Source organism: Procambarus clarkii, chromosome 34 (assembly GCF_040958095.1).
Source record: "Procambarus clarkii isolate CNS0578487 chromosome 34, FALCON_Pclarkii_2.0, whole genome shotgun sequence".
Lineage (NCBI taxonomy): Eukaryota > Metazoa > Arthropoda > Malacostraca > Decapoda > Cambaridae > Procambarus > Procambarus clarkii.
This window is the reverse complement of record NC_091183.1, coordinates 14553055-14576042: the sequence shown is the minus strand read 5'-3', so window position 1 is coordinate 14576042 and position 22988 is coordinate 14553055. Positions and strand designations below refer to the sequence as shown.

Genomic DNA, 22988 nt, shown 5'->3' with positions numbered 1-22988 from the left:
CCTAATCGTGATTTTTGAGCCGTATTCTGACTCTCTGCACATATTTCATTTTCAAATTACGACGTTTTATACTGAAAATATGCAAATTTCTGAAAACTGCGATGGGTCATATTATGCCCAAACCCCCTTGCACTTTTCAAATTATGTGAAATGTCAGAAATTTGAATTTAAAGGGTAATTTTTCAGCCGAATTCTGACTCTGCACCAAATTTCAGTTTCATATTACGAATTTTTATATCGAAAATATGTCAATTACAGAAAACGGCGATTGGTCATACTTTGCACATTCCTTCCCGCAGTTTTCAAAATATCTGAAGTGTCGGAAAATTGACTCCTGAGCGTGATTTTTGTGCCGAATTCAGACTCTCTACACTGATTTACATTTTCAAATTATGACTTTTTATACCGAAAATATTCCAATTACTGAAAACGGTGATGGGTCATATTTTTTCCCAAACCCCCCTGCAGTTTTCAAAATATCTAAAACGTCGGAAATTTGACTCGTAAGCGGGATTTTGGAGCCGAATTCTATCTCTCTGCACCTGTTTTTACTTTCAAACTTACACTTTTTTTACCGAAAATATGCCAATTACTGAAAACAGCAATGGGTCATATCATGACCTACCCCCCCCCCCCCCCTGCAGTTTTCATTAATATCTTAAATGTCAAAATTTGACTGAGCATGATTTTTGAGCCGAGTTCTTAGTTCTGCACCTATTTTCATTTTAAAATTATGATTTTTTTGAATTTAAAGTTTCATTTATCACGAATTTGTAAACTAATTTTTTTGTAGCCTAGCATAGGCTTAATTATTTTTGTTGTGAAGACATAACTAAAATGAACTTAGCCTCTTGTGTATTAGTTGTGTATAAAATGCTTTTAAACACTTGGGACCAAATTGGAAAAACAGTTAATCTTCGTTAAGCTACAAAGTTACGGAATGGAAAGTTTGATATTTTTTCCCTTCCAGTAAAATCCTACATCTCGCAAAGTCGATTCGTATCCTGAAGACCGTGGAAGTCGACTATTATGTCCCAGTTATTCAAGTGTTGCAACACCAGATCTCTTCTCAGTGTGCGCTCCCAGAGTTGTACTTGTCGGGGGTTGAGCTTCGGCTTTTTGGTCATGGCTCTCAACTGTCATTATGATGTTGAAGGTGAATAAAGCACTTGCAAGTAACATCGGTGATGTTCTGCGTTTATGAGTTTCTATATATTTTTTTATTATTTAATCTAAAAGGCTGTATGGTAGAGAACATTTTGCTCTGAATTGAAATCATTTGGAATAAACCTTTTAGATAGTTTTTTAGATAGCTCTTGTTTCCAAAGAGCTGTATAAATTGACTGCTTCGTATGAAGCATTTCAAACAAGATTTTGAATCTGAAGTATGAGAAATATTTATGCTCATTACGAGTAAAGGTAAAACTGGAAGCATGCTTAATGCTGTAAATTGCCGTCTCCAATATTGTCACCTGGAACACGAGTCGTTTCGCTCAATTTGAGTGAAATAAATCGGTAAGATATTTACTTTTCAAACTGTTGACTCATATGTAATTAAAGGTAATCAATTGGAAAAGAATTCTAATTTAGAGTGGCAAGAATCAAAGGTCTAAACATTTTTTGTCATGGGTCTAAGCTACAGAGGAATAGGCATATATGTGCCAAAGATTTTTATTATTAGGCATGTACCAACCTATTCATGACAGTTCTAGTAGAGTATTTTATAAAAATGAATTCTTTAAACAAAAAATGCAGACTTTTTTAATGATTATTGCGAATTTACTGTTTGCTTATATATTTTGTTTTATACAATACTGTATTGTGTGGGGGGTAACATTAAACTTTCATTTCTATTCCTTAAAAGATTTTTAGACTGAAATTGCTGCTCTGAACAGCAAAGATACAATATTTTCATTAAAGCCACGAATACTATTTTTCACTTTAGTGCTAAAATACTTCAAACTGACAGTTGTCAAATTGCCGATCTCCATGTTGCTCATAAACCATTTTTTTTGTAAACAGTTTATGCATAAAAGAAATACTGTGCTTTATGTTGCCAAAAGATTATACATCCAGTACAGTATGTAGAGGAGTAGCTGCAGGATCCAGTAAGTTCAGTAGAACTTCGGTTTCAACTCTTGACCATGTCGTACTTCAGTCGACTGAGGCAGCGTCTGGGATGCTCCCGGACGCAGGTTCGAATCATCGACCTTGTGGATTTGTTCATTTGATGCATCACGCAATTGTGATTTCTGTGTGTAATGTATTGTAGAATAAGGTTTAATAATTTTAGGAGGAAATGTACATGTCAATTGTCATAGATCATTGATAGCCTTTGTATTCGTAATCATCTTATAACTACCAGGCCACATTGACTAAGGGCGGGGGGGGGGGGGGGTTGGACACAAAATCAATAACTTTCCCATGGATTCATGTTCTTATATACTCATCAATACTTAGGATTAAAAACAAACTGATATATTTTACTAACCTTTATTTCACAGCAATGAGAACATGTCAATAAGGAACATTTTCAATATAACACATCTTTGATTTATTAAATTCCTGATTTATAGACCTAAACATAGCTTTATAAAACATTCTAAATGAATGTAGAATGAAAAAACATTCTACATTCCTACAAAATTCTTTGCTATGTAAAACTCATATTTACAGGACAAGTCGCATTTTAACACAAGAAAACTGCACTGCATTCCACAAGTACTTAATGTTTTACAAATTATATGTGCACTCTGAAGAACAAGACTTCATCCTCCCATGTCAATTTATGTTGGTTCTCCAACCAAAGCTTTTTGGCGAAGTGAGAAAATCCTGCATAGATACTCTTCCTCGAGGATACAGGTGAGGACTTGAAAGACTATCCTCACTAGAAGGCATAAATTTCCTAGCAATTCCTTTGCAGCAAACTTAGCAGTGTCCCAAAGTTGGATTCATCTCCATCTTTACTATCAGCTTGTTTCTTGGGAGCTTTCCCACTACGGCTGGATTTTAAGGCTTGCTGAACCAAATCATCATCTCCAATTTCTTCTACAGCTCGTGAATATGCTCCTACTCTCTATGCTCAGAGACTGGCATTTCTTGTCTCTTTGTAGACGACTTTCTGAGAACTTTTTCTTTTTCCTTATTCCTTTCTTTGTCTCTTTGATCCTTTATACTCTACTGCTGCGTCTCGCTGACCATGATTTTGAGTACTTTTCACTATGATCTGAATCAGAGCTGGAACTGCGCTCTCTGTGCTTGGATCTCTGATGCTTCCGGCTAAATCTGTCCCTAGATCTTGAGCGGGAATAAGTAGGACTGCGATGACGCCTGTGGCGCTCTCGATCTCGACTTGATGAGTGGGACCTCCGAGTGGGCGATGGACAACGAGAACACCTGCTTGACAGAGGACTGGGTGATGAATAGCGAGAACGCCTGCGTGCCAGAGGACTGGGTGATGGACAGCGAGAACGGCTGCGTGACAGAGGACTAGGTGATGAACAGCAAGAACGCCTGCATGGCAGAGGACTGGGCGATGGACAACGAGAACGCCTGCTTGACAGAGGACTGGGTGATGAACAGCGAGAACGCCTGCGTGCCAGAGGACTGGGTGATGGACAGCGAGAACGGCTGCGTGACAGAGGACTAGGTGATGAACAGCAAGAACGCCTGCATGGCAGAGGTCTGGGCGATGGACAACGAGAACGCCTGCTTGACAGAGGACTGGCTGATGAACAGCGAGAACGCCTGCGTGCCAGAGGACTGGGTGATGGACAGCGAGAACGGCTGCGTGACAGAGGACTGGGTGATGAACAGCAAGAACGCCTGCATGGCAGAGGACTGGGCGATAGACAACGAGAACGCCTGCATGGCAGAGGACTGGGCGATAGACAACGCCTGCGTGGCAGGGGATTGGGAGATGGACAACGAGAACGCCCGCCTGACAGAGGGCTGGGCGATGGACAACGAGAACACCTGTCTGACAGAGGGCTGGGCGATGGACAACGAGAACACCTGTCTGACAGAGGGCTGGGCGATGGACAACGAGAACGCCTGTTTGACAGAGGGCTGGGCGATGGACAACGAGAACGCCTGTCTGACAGACGGCTGGGCGATGGACAACGAGAACGCCTGTCTGACAGAGGGCTGGGCGAACGGCTTAATGACCGACTAGAGGAACGTCTTCTGTGTGTCCGTGACTTTTTATGGTGACGATGACGACTTCTGGAACTAGTACTGCTGCTACTCCGAGACCTATTTCTCCGTTTCCTTTTGCTGGTCCCCTCACTGCTTGAATCTATCGAGTAACGGCCCATGTTTGCAATATTATCTACAATTATACGTGCAGTTGTAGGGGATTTCTTCTTAATTTACGTACTGTATGGCTCCTTCATACAGTTCCCGCAGTACACGACACGCCGCTGAAACCTTTGTTATTCGAATTAATGAACAGTTTTTCTTCATCCAATAGCAGTGCGAGTGGATGCGTTAACCAATAAGACAGTCCGGTGTTGCTAATAAGATGAAGATGTTTAGTCTAGGAATGTCTCTAAGGAAGTGGCTCAACAGTGTTGATTGAAGGTATGGCCATCCAAGAGGTGGCATGGGCATAAATAAACCATAACAGCACCTAACTACTAATTCTTCTTCCTCTTGATAGTTGGTGCAGTTTGTAACACCACACCTCTAAACTGTTATTCGGGAAGTGCTTTGATTTTTTGAGACGCGTTAAGATAAGCCTAAAAATTATACATATATATTTTTGTAATATCATAAAGGCTACTTAAGCGTTGTCGGGTGCAACATCGATGTTTTCGAATATAAGTATTAAAGGTATATTTTCTATCCATGACATTGGTCAAGCATAACAACATATGAATAAAGGTAACTTAAGAAGGCCTATTGGCCCATACTAGGCAGCTTCAATTTATAACCACCCAATACCACTTATATACATGTCCAACCCACGCTTAAAAAAATCAAGGGACTCCCACCTCCACCACGCCATGTGGCAAATGGTTCCACAAATCAACAATCTTATTACCGAACCTGTATTTACCCAGGTCTTTCCGAAATCTAAACTTATTCAGTATATTCCCATTGTTTCGTATTCTGTCCTTTGTTGATACTTTTAATACTCTATTAATATCCCCTTTGTTATGTCCATTCATCCACTTGTAAACCTCTATCATGTCACCCCTAACTCTTCGCGTTTCCAGTGAATGAACGTTAAGCTATGTTAATCTCTCTCTATATGAAAGATTTCTAATTTGTGGAATGAACTTTGCCATCCTTCGCTGGATACGTTCAAGTGAATCACAACTCGTCGATAAATAAATCCCAGTGTTCTATTTGCATTATTACGAACATTCTTGCATTGATCCTTTGGTTTTAAATTCTTACTAATCATAACTCACAGATCCCTTTCACAATTCGATTTCGTAATCTCAACACCATCTAGATTGTACCCTGTAACTCTTATCATTATTAAATCGATAATCGCAAATACCATTCGTCTTCATCTTGAAAAACATAAATTAATAAACGAGTCACAACATGGATTTACAAATGGCCGTTCATGTTTAACAAATTTGCTATCATTTTATTCCTGCATAGTTGAGGCAGTTGATAGTGGTAAGGTTTGCGAACAAACGAACAAACCAAAGAACATAAGAACAAAGGTAACTGCAGAAGGCCTATTGGCCCATACGAGGCAGCTCCTATCTATAACCACCCAATCCCACTCATATACTTGTCCAACCCGCGCTTGAAACAATCCAGGGACCCCACCTCCACCGCGTTACGTGGCAGTTGGTTCCACAAATCAACAACCCTGTTACTGAACCAGTATTTACCCAAGTCTTTATTAAATCTAAACTTATCCAATTTATACCCATTGTTTCGTGTTCTGTCTTGTGTTGATATTTTTAATACCCTATTAATATCCCCCTTGTTATGTCTATTCATCCACTTGTAAACCTCTATCATGTCACCCCTAACTCTTCGCCTTTCCAGTCAATGCAACTTAAGCTTTGTTAATCTTTCTTCATATGAAAGATTTCTAATTTGGGGAACTAACTTAGTCATCCTATGTTGGACACGTTCAAGTGAATTTATATCCATTCTATAATACGGCGACCAAAACTGAACTGCATAATCTAAATGGGGCCTAACCAGAGCAAGATATAGCTTAAGAACCACACCAGGTGTCTTGATACTAACGATTCGATTAATAAATCCCAGTGTCCTATTCGCCTTATTACGAACATTCATGCATTGATCCTTTTGTTTTAAATTCCTACTAATCGTAACTCCCAGATCCCTTTCGCAATCCGACTTCGCAATAACAACACCATCTAGCTCGTATCTTGTAACTCTATCATCATTACCTAGCCTCAGAACTTTACATTTATCAGCGTTAAACTGCATTTGCCAATCCTTTGACCATTTCAAAACCCTATCTAGATCAACTTGAAGTGATAATGAGTCCTCCTCCGAAATAATTTCCCTACCGATTTTCGTATCATCGGCAAATTTGCAAATGTTGCACCTCAAACGTGAATCTAAATAATTTATATATATTATAAACAATAGAGGTCCCAGGACAGAGCCCTGAGGTACTCCACTAACAACATTATCCCACTCTGACTTAACCCCATTTATACTAACTCTCTGTTTCCTTTGGAATAGCCATGCCTTAATCCAACTTAATATAGCACCCCCAATACCATGAGCTTCTATTTTTTAAATTAGTCTTTCATGTGGCACTGTATCAAAAGCTTTGCTAAAGTCAAGATTAACAACATCACAATTCTAACCACTATCAACTGCCTCAACTATGCTGGAATAAAAAGTTAGCAAATTTGTTAAACATGGACGGCCATTTGTAAAACCATGTTGCGGCTCATTTATTAATTTATGTTTTTCAAGATGGAGACGAATTGTATTTGCAATTATTGATTCAAGTAACTTTCCCTCAATAGACGTTAGGCTAATTGGCCGATAATTTAACGCAAGTGATCTATCTCCTTTCTTAAAAATTGGTACCACATTAGCTACCTTCCATGACTCTGGCACTCTGCCTGTCTCTATTGATTTATTAAATATGGTAGACAGTGGCTCGGAAAGCCCCTCTTTGCATTCTTTAAGCACCCTGGCAAACACTTCATCCGGCCCTGGGGATTTGTTTGGTGTTGATTTTTCTAATTGTTTAATTACATCCTCCCTGGTAACTGCTAAACTAGTCAACCTTTCCTCATCCCCACCCACATAGACTTGTTCCGCTGAAGGCATATTGTTAAGTTCTTCTTTAGTAAATACAGATATAAAATATTTGGTAAAAATACTACTCATCTCCTTGTCATTATCCGTTATTTGACCTGTCTCAGATTTTAATGGACCTATCCTTTCCCTAGTCTTAGTTCGATATAACTGAAAAAACCCTTTAGGATTTGACTTTGCTTGCTCTGCTATGCGAACTTCATAGTTTCTTTTTGCTTTCCTAATCTCTTTTTTAACATTTCTAACCAGTTGTATGAATTCCTTTTCTAAACTGACTTCCCCATTCTTAATCCTTTTGTACCAAGCTCTCTTTTTACCTATAAGGTTCTTTAAATTATTTGTTATCCACTTTGGGTCATTTGTATTCCATCTATTCAATTTGTATGGTATACTACGTTCCTGTGCTTTGTTTAGAATATTCTTAAATAAGTTATATATTAAATCCACATCGAAATCCCCTTTTACGTCACCTATCGCTGGGTTCATGTCTCGCTCTAAGACCGGCCCACACCCCATACCCAAGACTTTCCAGTCTATTTGACCCAAAAAATTTCTTAGGCTATTAAAATCAGCTTTTCGAAAATCTGGCACTTTAACAGAATTTTCTCCTACAGGTCTATTCCATTCTATGCTAAATCTGATTACTTTGTGATCACTGTTCCCTAGCTCACTCCCTATTTTGATGTCTTTAATTTGTGCTTCCCTGTTAGTTAACACTAAATCTAAAATATTATTTTCCCGCGTTGGTTCCTTAATGTGTTCCGTAAGAAAGCAATCGTCAATTAATTCTAGAACATCTTCTGCTTCACTATTCCCTGTTTTGCTCACCCAGTTTATTTCACTAAAATTAAAGTCACCCATGACATAAGTACTGTTATATCTAGATGCTCTAGATATTTCATCCCATAGATGCTCTGCTTCCATTCTGTCTAAATTTGGTGGCCTATATATAACTTCTATTATAATATTATTTGCTTTTTCGTATAATTCTATGCAAATAGTTTATGTGTGTGGCTCAGTTTTGATTCCCTCTTTGAGACTACATTTCAAATTGTCCCTAACATATATGGCTACTCCCCCTCCTCGTCTAATATATCTATCCGTGTGAAATAGTTTAAATCCATTTATTTGATATTCAGCTAAAAGTTCTCTATTTTCTACATTCAACCACGTTTCGGTAAGTGCAATAATATCTATTTTTTCTGTGCAGACAAGAGCATTTAATTCGTTAATTTTATTTCTTAGACTTCTACTGTTAGTGTAATATACCCTAAGTGAATTGTTATTTTGAGGCCTTTCTCTTTCCCTGATCATTTTGCCAATTCCTTTCTCCCACAAACACATACTTTTATTACCTCCTTCCTCCAAATAAATTCCCATACCGCTATTTACTAACAGTTTAAACCCAAACAAACACCTCTAACCACTTCTTCCAACGAGTTCGCAACAGCAACAACCCCAGCTCTCGATAGATGCACCCCATCACGAGCATACATTTAATTTCTTCCATAGAAGTGTTCCCAGTTGTCTATGAAAGATATTGCATTTGATTTGCAATATCTTTTCCAGCCGGCAATTGACACCAAGTGCCCTCGACATCCATTCATTTCCCACTCCCTTTCTTGGAATCATTTCCCTTTTATTCATATGGCACTTTATCAAAAGCTTTGCTAAAGTCAAGGTACACAACATCGCAATCCTTACCACTATCAACTGCCTCAACAATGCTAGAATAAAATGATAAGAAATTTGTTAAACATGAACGGCCATATATAAAACCATGTTACGACTCAATTATTAATTTATGTTTTTCAAGATGAAGACGAATTTTATTTGCTATTATAGATTCGAGTAACTTTCCCACAATAGACGTTAGGCTAATTGGTCGATAGTTAGACGCAAGTGATCTATCTCCTTTCTTAAAAACTGGTATCACATTAGCAACTTTCCAAAACTCTGGCACTCTGCCTGACTCTATTGATTTATTAAATATGGTTGACATTGGGTCACAAAGCTCCTCTTTGCATTCTTTAAGCACCCTGGCAATCACTTCATCCGGCCCTGGGGATTTGTTTGGTTTGAGTTTTTCTATTTGTTTAAGAACATCCTCCCTGGTAACTGCTAAACTTGTCAACCTGTCCTCATCCCCACCCCACATAGACTTGTTCAGCTGAAGGCATATTGTTAAGTTCCTCTTCAGTAAATACAGATACAAAATATTTATTAAAAATACTACTCATCTCTTCATCACTATCTGTTATTTGACCTCTCTCAGTTTTTAATTCATACAACTGGATAGAAATGTTTAAAAAGAGATTAGGAAAGCAAAAAGAAACTGAAGTTCGCATAGCAGAGCAAGCAAAGTCAAATCCTAAAGGTTTTTGTTCAGTTATATCGAACTAAGACTAGGGAAAGGATAGGTCCATTAAAATCTGAGACAGGTCGAATAACGGATAATGACAAGGAGATGAGTAGTATTTTTAACAAATATTTTATATCTGTATTTACTAAAGAAGAACTTAACAATATGCCTTCAGCTAAACAAGTCTATGTGGGTGGGGATGAGGACAGGTTGACTAGTTTAGCAGTTACCAGGGAGGATGTAATTAAACAATTAGAAAAACTAAAACCAAACAAAGCCCCAGAGCCGGATGAATTGTTTGCCAGGGTGCTTAAAGAATGCAAAGAGGAGCTTTCCGAGCCACTGTCTACCGTATTTATTAAATCAATAGAGTCAGGCAGAGTGCCAGAGTCATGGAAGGTAGCTAATGTTGTACCAATTTTTAAGAAAGGAGATAGATCTCTTGCGTCAAACTATTTGAATCAGTCAGGTGCTGTCACAGTGAGAGGTTGTGTTAGCTGGAGCTCTGGAGTAACATTATTATTGCAATAATGGAAGGATTAGTAAATGATTTGGTGAGTTTGGTTGGAGCTCTGGGAGCAGAGATGGATTCCCTGCGGGAGGAGGTACGACAGCTGAGACTTCGAGAGGAAACGAAGGAGGAGACCAGTGTTGACGAGACCTTATCGTGGAGAGTAGTGAAAGACAGGGGTCTCAAGAAGACCTTGACAAGGCCGCCTACAGACGCCCTAAGGACGGCAAATTCATTTGCCGTGTTGGAGGACGAGTGCTGTGGTGCTCCTGCAGCGAGGAAATCAACGAGGAACGGCGGAGCGCAGGCCCCTCAGGCTGCTCAGAAAGTTAGGGCGGTACGGAAGCGAATTTTGGTGGTGGGAGATTCCCAGGTTAGGTATTTAGACAGAACGTTTTGTGCCAGAGATTGGAGGAACAGATTAAGGGTTTGCTATCCAGGAGCTGGAATTGGAGATATTGTTGAAAACATGAATGATATTATGACGGGAATTGGGAACAAACCCATTATTTGTATTAGTGCAGGGGGTAATGAAGTTGGGCGAGTTAGGAGTGAGGAACTAATACAGAGATTTAGGACATCCATTGAATTATTTAGGAGCAAGGGAGGAATCCTGATACTATGTGGCATTCTTCCAAGAAAGGGAGTGGGAAATGAATGGATGTCGAGGGCACTTGGTGTCAATTGCCGGCTGGAAAGATATTGCAAATCAAATGCAATATCTTTCATAGACAACTGGGAACGCTTCTATGGAAGAAATGAAATGTATGCTCGTGATGGGGTGCATCTATCGAGGGCTGGGGTTGTTGCTGTTGCGAACTCGTTGGAACCAGTGGTTAGAAGTGTTTAAGAACATAAGAACATAAGAACAAAGGCAACTGCAGAAGGCCTGTTGGCCCATACGAGGCAGCTTCTATTCTATAACCACCCAATCCCACTCATATACTTGTCCAACCCGTGCTTGAAACAATCGAGGGACCCCACCTCCACAATGTTACGCGGCAATTGGTTCCACAAATCAACAACCCTGTTACTGAACCAGTATTTACCCAAGTCTTTCCTAAATCTAAACTTATCCAATTTATACCCATTGTTTCGTGTTCTGTCCTGTGTTGATACTTTTAATACCCTATTAATATCCCCCCGGTTATGTCCATTCATCCACTTGTAAACCTCTATCATGTCACCCCTAACTCTTCGCCTTTCCAGTGAATGCAACTTAAGCTTTGTTAATCTTTCTTCATATGAAAGATTTCTAATTTGGGGAATTAACTTAGTCATCCTACGCTGGACACGTTCAAGTGAATTTATATCCATTCTATAATATGGCGACCAAAACTGAACTGCATAATCTAAATGGGGCCTAACTAGAGCAAGATATAGCTTGAGAACCACACCAGGTGTCTTGTTACTAACGCTGCGATTAATAAATCCAAGTGTCCGATTTGCCTTATTACGAACATTTATGCATTGATCCTTTTGTTTTAAATTCTTACTAATCATAACTCCCAGATCCCTTTCGCAATCCGACTTCGCAATCACAACACCATCTAGCTCGTATCTTGTAACTCTATCATCATTACCTAACCTCAGAACTTTACATTTATCAGCATTAAACTGCATCTGCCAATCCTTTGACCATTTCAAAACCCTATCTAGATCAACTTGAAGTGATAGTGAGTCCTCCTCCGAATTAATTTCCCTACCGATTTTCGTATCATCGGCAAATTTGCAAATGTTGCTACTCAAACCTGAATCTAAATCATTTATATATATTATAAACAACAGAGGTCCCAGGACAGAGCCTTGAGGCACTCCACTTACAACATTTTCCCACTCTGACTTGATTCCATTTATACTAACTCTCTGTTTCCTTTGGTATAGCCATGCCCTAATCCAGCTTAATATAGCACCCCCAATACCATGAGACTCTATTTTTTTAATCAGTCTTTCATGTGGCACTGTATCAAAAGCTTTGCTAAAGTCAAGGTATACAACATCGGTTTGTTTGGGTTTAAACTGTTAGTAGATAGTGGTATGGGAATTGATTTGGAGGAAGGAGGTAATAAAAGTATGTGTTCGTGGGAGAAAAGAATTGGCAAAATGATCAGGGAAAGAAAAGGGCCTCAAAATAACAATTCACTTAGGATATATTACACTAACAGTAGAAGTCTAAGAAATAAAATTAATGAATTAAATGCTCTTGTCTGCACAGAAAAAATAGATATTATTGCACTTACCGAAACGTGGATGAACGTAGAAAATAGAGAACTATTAGCTGAATATCAGATAAATGGATTTAAACTATTTCACACAGATAGATATATTAGACGAGGAGGGGGAGTAGCCATATATGTTAGGGACAATTTGAAATGTAGTCTCAAAGAGGGAATCAAAACTGAGCCACACACAGAAACTATTTGGATAGAATTAAACGAAAAAGCAAATAATATTATAATAGGAGGTTATATATAGGCCACCAAATTTAGACAGAATGGAAGCAAAGCATCTATTGAATGAAATATCTAGAGCCTCTAGATCTAACAGTATTTATGTCATGGGTGACTTTAATTTTAGTTGAATAAACTGGGTGAACAAAACAGGGAATAGTGAAGCAGAAGATTTTCTAGAATTAATTGACGATTGCTTTCTTAAGCAACACATTAAGGAACCAACGCGGGAAAATAATATTTTAGATTTAGTGTTAACTAACAGGGAAACACAAATTAATGACATCGAAATAGGGAGTGAGCTAGGGAACAGTGATCGCAAAGAAATCAGATTTAGCATAGAATGGAATAGACCTGTAGGAGAAAATTCTGTTAAAGTGCCAGATTTTCGAAAAGCTGATTTTAATAGCCTATGAAATTTTTTGGGTCAAATAGATTGGAAACTCTTGGGTATGGGGTGTGGGCCGGTCTTAGAGCAAGACATGAACCCAGCGATAGGTGACGTAAAAGGGGATTTCGATGTGGATTTAATATATAACTTATTTAAGAATATTCTAAACAAAGCACAGGAACGTAGTATACCATACAAATTGAATAGGTCGAATACTAATGACTCAAAGTGGATAACAAATAATTTAAAGAATCTTATAGGTAAAAAGAGAGCTTGGTACAAAAGGATTAAGAATGGGGAAGTCAGGTTAGAACAGGAATTCATACAACTGGTTAGAAATGTTAAAAAAGAGATTAGGAAAGCAAAAAGAAACTATGAAGTTCGCATAGCAGAGCAAGCAAAGTCAAATCCTTAAGTTTTTTTTTAGTTATATCGAACTGAGACTAGGGAAAGGATAGGTCCATTAAAAATCTGAGACAGGTCAAATAACGGATAATGACAAGGAGATGAGTAGTACTTTTAACAAATATTTTATATCTGTATTTACTAAAGAAGAACTTAACAATATGCCTTCAGCGGAACAAGTCTATGTGGGTGGGGATGAGGAAAGGTTGACTAGTTTAGCAGTTACCAGGGAGGATGTAATTAAACAATTAGAAAAACTAATATCAAACAAATCCCCCGGGCCGGATGAAGTGTTTGCCAGGGTGCTAAAAGAATGCAAAGAGGAGCTTTCCGAGCCACTGTCTACCATATTTATTAAAGCAATAGAGTCAGGCAGAGCGCCAGAGTCATGGAAGGTATCTAATGTGATACCAGTTTTTAAGAAAGGAGATTGATCACTTTCGTCTAACTATCGACCAATTAGCCTAACGTCTATTGTGGGAAAGTTACTCGAATCTATAATAGCAAATAAAATTCGTCTTCATCTTGAAAAACATAAATTAATAATTGAGTCGTAACATGGTTTTATAAATGGCCGTTCATGTTTAACAAATTTGCTATCTTTTTATTCTAGCATTGTTGAGGCAGTAGATAGTGGTAAGGATTGCGATGTTGTGTACCTTGACTTTAGCAAAGCTTTTGATACAGTGCCACATGAAAGACTGATTAAAAAGTTAGAGTCTCATGGTATTGGGGGTGCTATATTAAGCTGGATTAGGGCATGGCTACACCAAAGGAAACAGAGAGTTAGTATAAATGGAGTCAAGTCAGTGTGGGAAAATGTTGTAAGTGGGGTGCCTCAGGGCTCTGTCCTGGGACCTCTGTTGTTTATAATATATATAAATGATTTAGATTCAGGTTTGAGTAGCAACATTTGCAAATTTGCCGATGATACGAAAATCGGTAGGGAAATTAATTCGGAGGAGGACTCACTATCACTTCAAGTTGATCTAGATAGGGTTTTGAAATGGTCGAAGGATTGGCAGATGCAGTTTAATGCTGATAAATGTAAAGTTCTGAGGTTAGGTAATGATGATAGGGTTACAAGATACGAGCTAGATGGTGTTGAGATTGCGAAGTCGAATTGCGAAAGGGATCTGGGAGTTATGATTAGTAAGAATTTAAAACAAAAGGATCAATGCATAAATATTCGTAATAAGGCAAATCGGACACTTGGATTTATTAATCGAAGCGTTAGTAACAAGACACCTGGTGTGGTTCTCAAGCTATATCTTGCTCTAGTTAGGCCCCATTTAGATTATGCAGTTAAGTTTTGGTCGCCATATAATGGAATGGATATAAATTCACTTGAACGTGTCCAGCGTAGGATGACTAAGTTAATTCCCCAAATTAGAAATCTTTCATATGAAGAAAGATTGACAAAGCTTAAGTGACATTCCCTGGAAAGGCGAAGAGTTAGGGGTGACATGATAGAGGTTTACAAGTGGGTGAATGGACATAACAAAGGGGATATTAATAGGGTATTAAAAGTATCAACACTAGACAGAACACGAAACAATGGGTATAAATTGGATAAGTTTAGATTTAGGAAAGACTTGGGTAAATACTGGTTCAGTAACAGGGTTGTTGATTTGTGGAACCAATTGCCGCGTAACATTGTGGAGGTGGGGTCCCTCGATTGTTTCAAGCATGGGTTGGACATGTATATGAGTGGGATTGGGTGGTTATAAATAGGAGCTGCCTCGTATGGGCCAACAGGCCTTCTGCAGTTGCCTTTGTTCTTATGTTCTTATGTGGTACCAATTTTTAAAAAAGGAGATAGATCACTTGCGTCAAACTATCGGTCAATTAGCCTAACGTCTATTGTGGGAAAGTTACTTGAATCAATAATTGCAAATACAATTCGTCTCCATATTGAAAAACATAAATTAATAAATGAGTCGCAACATGGTTTTATAAATGGCAGTTCATGTTTAACAAATTTGCTAACTTTTTATTCCAGCATAGTTGAGGCAGTTGATAGTGGTAAGGATTGTGATGATAAAGTAGCTTGACTTTAGCAAAGCTTTTGATACAGTGCCACATGAAAGACTAATTAAAAAAATAGAAGCTCATAGTATTGGGGGTGCTATATTAACTTGGATTAGGGCATGGCTATTCCAAAGGAAACAGAGAGTTAGTATAAATGGGGTTAAGTCAGAGTAGGATAATGTTGTTAGTGGAGTACCTCAGGGCTCTGTCCTGGGACCTCTGTTGTTTATAATATATATAAATGATTTAGATTCAGGTTTGAGTAGCAACATTTGCAAATTTGCCGATGATACGAAAATCGGTAGGGAAATTAATTCGGAGGAGGACTCACTATCACTACAAGTTGATCTAGATAGGGTTTTGAAATGGTCAAAGGATTGGCAAATGCAGTTTAATGCTGATAAATGTAAAGTTCTGAGGCTAGGTAATGATGGTAGAGTTACAAGATACTAGCTAGATGGTGTTGAGATTGCGAAGTCGGATTGCGAAAGGGATCTGGGAGTTATGATTAATAAGAATTTAAAACAAAAGGATCAATGCATGAATGTTCGTAATAAGGCGAATAGGACACTGGGATTTATTAATTGAAGCGTTAGTAACAAGACACCTGGTGTGGTTCTTAAGCTATATCTTGCTCTGGTTAGGCCCCATTTAGATAATGCAGTTCAGTTTTGGTCACCTTATTATAGAATGGATATAAATTCACTTGAACGTGTTGAATTATACGAAATTATACGATTATACAATTACTGAAAACGGCGATAAGTCATTTTATGCTTAAACCCACCCCTCCCCTCTGCAGTTTTCAAAATATCTATAATGTCGGAAATTTGACCCCTTTGTGTGAATTTTGAGCCGAATTTTGACTCTGCTCCTTTTTTCATTTTCAAATTACGACTTTTTATACCGAAAATTTGCCAATTACTAAAAAAGGCTATGGGTCATATTTTGCACCACCCCCCCTACTCAACAGTTTTCAAAATATCTGAAATGTTGGAAATTTTACTCCTGAGAGTGATTTTTTAAGCTGAATTCTGACTCTCTGCACAAATTTTCATTTTCAAATTACGACGATTTTTCTGAAAATATGCCAATTACTGAAAACGGCGACGGGTCATCTTTTGGTTAAACCCACCCCATCCCCCTGTAGTTTTCAAAATATCTGAAATGTCGGAAATTTGACTCCTGAGCGTGATTTTTGAGACCAATTTTGACTCTACACCATTTTTTAATTTTCAAATTACGACTTTTTATAACGAAAATATGGCAATTACTGAAAAGGACAGTGGGTCTGATTTTGCCCCCCCCCCCACCCTGCAGTTTTCAAAATCTCTGGAATGTCGGAAATTTGACTCACGAGCGTGATTTTTGAGCCGAATTCTGATTCTCTGCACAGTTTTCTTTTTCAAATTACGAATTTTTATACCGAAAATATGCCAATTACCTAAAACGGCGATGTGTCATATTTTACCAAAACCCCCCTGAAGTTTCCTAAATACAATGAAATGTCGTAAATATGACACCTGAGCGTTATTTTTTAGCCCAATTCTGACTCTCTGCATCATTTTTAATTTTCAAATTACGAATATCTATACCGAAAATATTCAAATTACTGAAAACAACGATGAGTCACATTTTTCCCAAACCCCTCTGCAGTTATCAAAAGTTTTAAAATGTTGGAAATTTGACTCTTGAACATGATTTGTCAGCCGAATTCTGTCTCTCTGCACCTACTTTCGTTTTCAAATTACGACTTTTTATACCGAAAATATACCAATTATTGAAAACGGGAATAGGTCATATTTTGCCCAAACCCACCTGCAGTTTTCAAAATATCTGAAATGTCGGAAATTTGACTCCTGAGCGTGTTTTTTGATCTGAATACTGACTCTCTGCACCAATTTTCATTTTCAAATTACGAATTTTTTTACCTAATATATGCCAATTACTAAAAACAGCAATGGTTCATATTTTGCCCAACCCCCCGGCAGTTTTCAAAATATCTAGAATGTTGGAAATTCGACTCCTGAGCGTGATTTTTAAGCCGAATTCTGACTCTTTGCATCTATTTTCATTTTCAAATTATGATATTTAGTACCGAAAATATGCAAATTACTGAAAATATTCATAGGTCATATTTTGACCAAACGCTTCCTGCAATTGTAAAAATATCTAAAACGTCCGGAATTTAAATCCTGAGCATGATTTTTTGAGCCAAATATACTGACCTACTTTCATTTTCAAATTACGACTTTTTATGCCAAAAATATGGCAATTACTGAAAACGGTGATGGGTCATATTTTGCCCAAATCCCCCCTGCAGTTTTCAAAATATCTGAAATGTCCGGAATATGATTCCTGAGCGTGATTTTTGAGCCGAATTCTGACTCTCTACACCTATTTGCAGTTTCAAATTACGACTTTTTATACCGAAAATTTGCCAATTACTAAAAAAGGCTATGGGTCATATTTTGCACCCCCCCCTACCCAGCAGTTTTCAAAACATCTGAAATGTTGGAAATTTGACTCCTGAAAGTGAATTTTTAAACTGAATTCTGACTCTCTACACCTATTTTCATTTTCAAATTACTACTTTTTTTTTACCTAATATATGCCAATTACTGAAAACAGCGATGGGTCATATTTTGCCCAAACCCCCCCCTGCAGTTTTAAAAAATCTGGAATGTCGGAAATTCGACTCCTGAGCGTTATTTTTAAGCCGAATTCTGACTCTGTTCACCTATTTTAATTTTCAAGTTACGACTTTTTATACCAAAAATATGCCAGTTACTGAAAACGGCGATGGGTCATATTTTGCCCAAACAACCACCCCACTGTAGTTTACAAAATATCTGAAATTTCGTAAATTTGACTCCTGAGCTTGATATTTGAGCCAAATTTTGACTCTCTGCACCTATTTTCATTTTCAAATTACGAGTTTTTATATAAAAAATATCCCAATTACTGAAAAAGGTGATGTATCACGTTTTGGCCACCCCCCTCCCCTACAGTTTTCAAAATACCTGAAATGTCTAAAATTTTACTCCTGAGCGTGATTTTTTAGCCGAATTCTAAATCTCTGCCCCTATTTTCATTTTTTAATTACGACTTTTTATAACGAAAATATGCCAATTACTGAAAAAGGCGATGGGTCATATTGGGTACAAGCCCCCTAACAGTTTCCAAAATATATGAAATGTCGGAAATTTTACTCCTGAGCGTGATTTTTGAGCCGAATTCTGTTTCTCTAAACCTATTTTCATTTTTACATAACGACTTTCTATACCGAAAATATGCTTATTATTGAAAACTCCGATGGATCATGTTTTTCCCAACACCCCCAGTAGTTTTCGAAATATCTGAAATGTTGAAAATTTAACTCCTGAGCGTGATTTCTGAGCCAAATACTGACTCTCTGCACCTATTTTAATTTTCAAATTACAACTTTTTATACCTAAATATTGCCAATTACTGAAAACAGCGATGGGTTATGTTTTGCGTGAACCCTCTGGCAATTTTAAAAATATCTGGAATGTCGGAAATTCGACTCCTTAGCGTAATTTTTTAGCCAAATTCTGACTCTCTGCACCTATTTTCAATTTTTATATTACGACTTTTTATACCGAGAATATGCCAATTACTGAAAAAGACTATGGTTTATGTTTTGCCACCACTTCCCCCTCTGCAGTTTTTAAGATATCTGAAATGTCGGAAATTTGACTCCTGAGCGTGACTTTTGAACCGAATTCTGACTCTCTACACCTTATTTCATTTTCAAATTACGGCATTTTATAACGAAAATATGTCAATTACTGATATCTCGGATTAGTCATATTTTGAGCAACCCCCCCCCCCCCCCCCACAGCAATTTTCAAAATATATTAAATGTCGGAAATTTGACTCCTGTGCGTGATTTTTGAGGCGAATTCTGGCTCTCTGCACCTATTTTCAATTTCATATTACGAAGTCTTATACCGAAAATATGCAAATTACTTAAAACGGCTATGTTCATGTTTTGCCCCCCCCCCCTGCAATTTTCAAAATATCTGAAATGTTCGAAATTTGACTCCTGAGCTTGATTTTTGAACCGAATTCTGAGTCTTTGCACCTATTTTTATTTTCAAACTAGCATTACCCGGCCACGTGTTGCTCTGGCTGAGCAACGTATGTGCGTTGTTGAGCCACAGCAACCTTCTTTGTTCCCCAGTCCTCCCCACCATTCTCTCCTCACCGGTGTCCTCGGCTTCCCAATTATTCTAAATTCTACCGTCCCCTCGTCCTCCCCACAATTCCCCACTCCACCATCCCCTCTTCCTTCCCACCATGCCCCACTCCCCTGTCCCTTTGTCCTCCCCACCATTCTCCATTCCCACATCCCCTCGTCCCCACCATCCCAAACTCCCCCGTCCCTTCGTCCTTCCCCACCATTACCCCCTTCTCTTGTCCCCTCATCCTCCCCACCATCTCTCACTTCCGTCCCCTCGTCATCCCCAACATTCCACACATCCCTCGTCCGATGCCTTCCGAAATGAACAAATCAACAAGGGTCGTGACGTGGATTCGAATATGCGCCCGGGAGCATCCCAAGACACTGCCTTAATCGACTGAGCTACGACAAGGTAAAATGGTTGAAACCGAAGTTCTACTGAACTTACTGGATCCCGTAGCCTCTCCGAGGCACAAACCAGGAATGGTTTGTGCCTTGTGCCTTTCCAAATGGTCTGATGATCCCATCAGAAAATTGGGAACATCAAGAGATCTGATGTTCCCATCACTGAAGTATGAGAAAAACAGTTAAAAAATTAAATGAAAATTTGACAAAAAAATAAACTAAACTCACGAAATGACGAAATGACAAAATGTATGGCAAACAACACAGCTGAATTCCAACGCAATTGGCACAAAATAATTATATCAAAATGAAAATAAATCCAAAATCTATGATAATTCAATTTATCAATGCAATCAGAAACATTGAAATGGAATTGTAACATATTTTGCATAGCATGTGCATTGCTCCTGCATGCAACAGATGGCGCTGTTTGTCAAGAAAAGCATATTTTTACCAGTCAGAGGTGTGGCATCTATACTTATACCTACGAAATAACCGGTATGGTAAACAACACAGTTCCATTCAAACACAATTTCACACAAAATAATACAATAAAAAGTAAAAACAAATCGAAATCTTAGAAAAAAACGAAACTTAGAAACAAAAAACTTAGAAAGAAGAATCCCTCAACAGTTTTCAAAATATCTGATAAGTCGAAAATTTTACTCCTGAACGTGATTTTTGTGACGAATTCTGACTCTCTGCACCTATTTTCATTTTCAAATTACGACATTTTATACCGAAAATATGCCAAATATTGAAATCGGCGATTAGTAATTTTTTGACCAAACCCCCTTGCAGTTTTCAAATTATATTAAATGTCAGAAATTTTAATTTTCAGCATGATTTTTGAGCCAAATTCTCTCTCTGTGCACCTGTTTTCATTTTCATATTAAGAGTTTTTATACCGAAAATACGCCAATTACTGAACACGGCGATGGGTCAGGTTTTTCCCAAACCCCCATGCAGTTTACAAAATACAAGAAATGTCGGAAATTTGACTCCTGACCTTGATGTTTGAACCGAATTCTGACTCTTAGCATATATTTTCATTTTCAAATTACGAATTTTATACCGAAAATATACCAATTACTGAAAACGGCGATAGTTCATATTTTGACCCTTCCCCCTGCAGTTTTCAGAATATCTGAAATGTCGGAAATTTGACTCCTGAGCGTGATTTTTTAGCTGAATTCTGTCTTTCTGCACCTATTTTCATTTTCAAATTACAACATTTTATACCGAAAATATGTCTTTACTCAAATCGGCGATTAGTAATATTTTGACCAAACCCCCTTGCAGTTTTCATATTATATTATTGTCAGAAATTAAAATTTTAGCGTGATTTTTTAGCTGAATTCTGACTCTCTGCACCTATTTTCATTTTCAAATTACAACATTTTATACCGAAAATATGTTTTTACTCAAATCGGCGATTAGTAATATTTTGACCAAACCCCCTTGCAGTTTTCATATTATATTATTGTCAGAAATTAAAATTTTAGCGTGATTTTTTAGCTGAATTCTGACTCTCTGCACCTATTTTCATTTTTATATATACGAGTTTTTATACCGAATATACGCCAATTACCGAAAACAGCGATGGGTCAGGTTTTTCCCAAACCCCCATGCAGTTTTCAAAATATATGAAATGTCGAAAACTTGACTCCTGACCTTAATGTTTGTGCCGAATTCTGACTCTTTGCATCTATTTTCATTTTCAAATTACGACTTTTTATACCGAAAATATGCCAATTACTGGAAACAGCGATTGGTCATATTTTGACCCCCACCCTTACAGTTCTCAAAATATCTGAATTGACAGAAATTTAACTCTTTAGCGTGATTTACGAGTCAATTCTGACTCTTTGCACCTATTTTCATTTTCAAATTCCTTTTTTTATACTGAAAATATGCCAATTACTGAAATCGACGAGTAGTAATATTTTGACCAAACACCCTTGCAGTTTCTAAATTATATTAAGGGTCGGAAATTTGAATTTTAAGCGTGATTTTTGAACTTAATTCGGACTCTCTGCACCTTTTTTCATTTTCAAATTACGACTTTTTATACTGAAAATACGCCAATTACTGAAAACGGCAATGGGTCATTTTTTTCCCAAACCCCCATGCAGTTTTCAAAATACATGAAATGTCTGAAATTTGATTCCTGACCTTGATGTTTGAGCCGAATTCAAACTCTTTGCATATTCTTTCAATTTCAAATAACGACTTTTTATACCAAACATATGCCAATAACTGTAAACGGCGATTGGTCATATTTTGACCATTCCCCCCTCCCCCCTGCAGTTTTCAGAATATCAGAAATGTCGGAAATTTGACTCCTGAGCGTGATTTATCAGCCGAATTCTGACTCTGCACCTATTTTCATTTTCAAATTACAACATTTTATACCGAAAATATGCCAATTACTGATATCGGCGATTAGTAATATTTTGACCAAACCCCCTTGCAGTTTTTAAATTATATTAAATGACAGAAATTTATATTTTCAGCGTGATTTTTGAGCCGAATTCTGACTCTGCACCTTTTTTCATTTACAAATTATGACTTTTTATACCGAATATGTGCCAATTACTGAAAACAGCAATTGGTAATATTTTGCCCAACCGCCCTACAGCTTTCAAAATACCTGAAATGTCGGAAATATTACCCCTGAGCGTGATTTGTGAGCCGATTCTGACTCCCTGCACCTATTTTCATTTCCAAATTACGAATTTTTGTACCGAAAATTCGCCAATTACTGAAAACAGTGATGGGTCATATTTTGCACAAATCCCTCTACAGTTTTCAAAATATCTGAAATGTCGGGAATTTAAATCATGAGCGTGATTTTTTAGCATAGTTCTGACTGTCTGGACCTATTTTCATTTTAAAATTACGACTTTTTATACTGAAAATATGCCAATTACTGAAAACAGCTA

The 22988-nt window shown here is 37.7% G+C and overlaps 1 pseudogene; it reads right to left on the bottom strand.

Annotated features, from left to right (window-relative positions):
• Positions 1 to 2786: 2786 nt before the first annotated feature.
• Positions 2787 to 22988, bottom strand: part of LOC138371004 (serine/Arginine-related protein 53-like) — a 47668-nt pseudogene continuing 27466 nt past the window's right edge.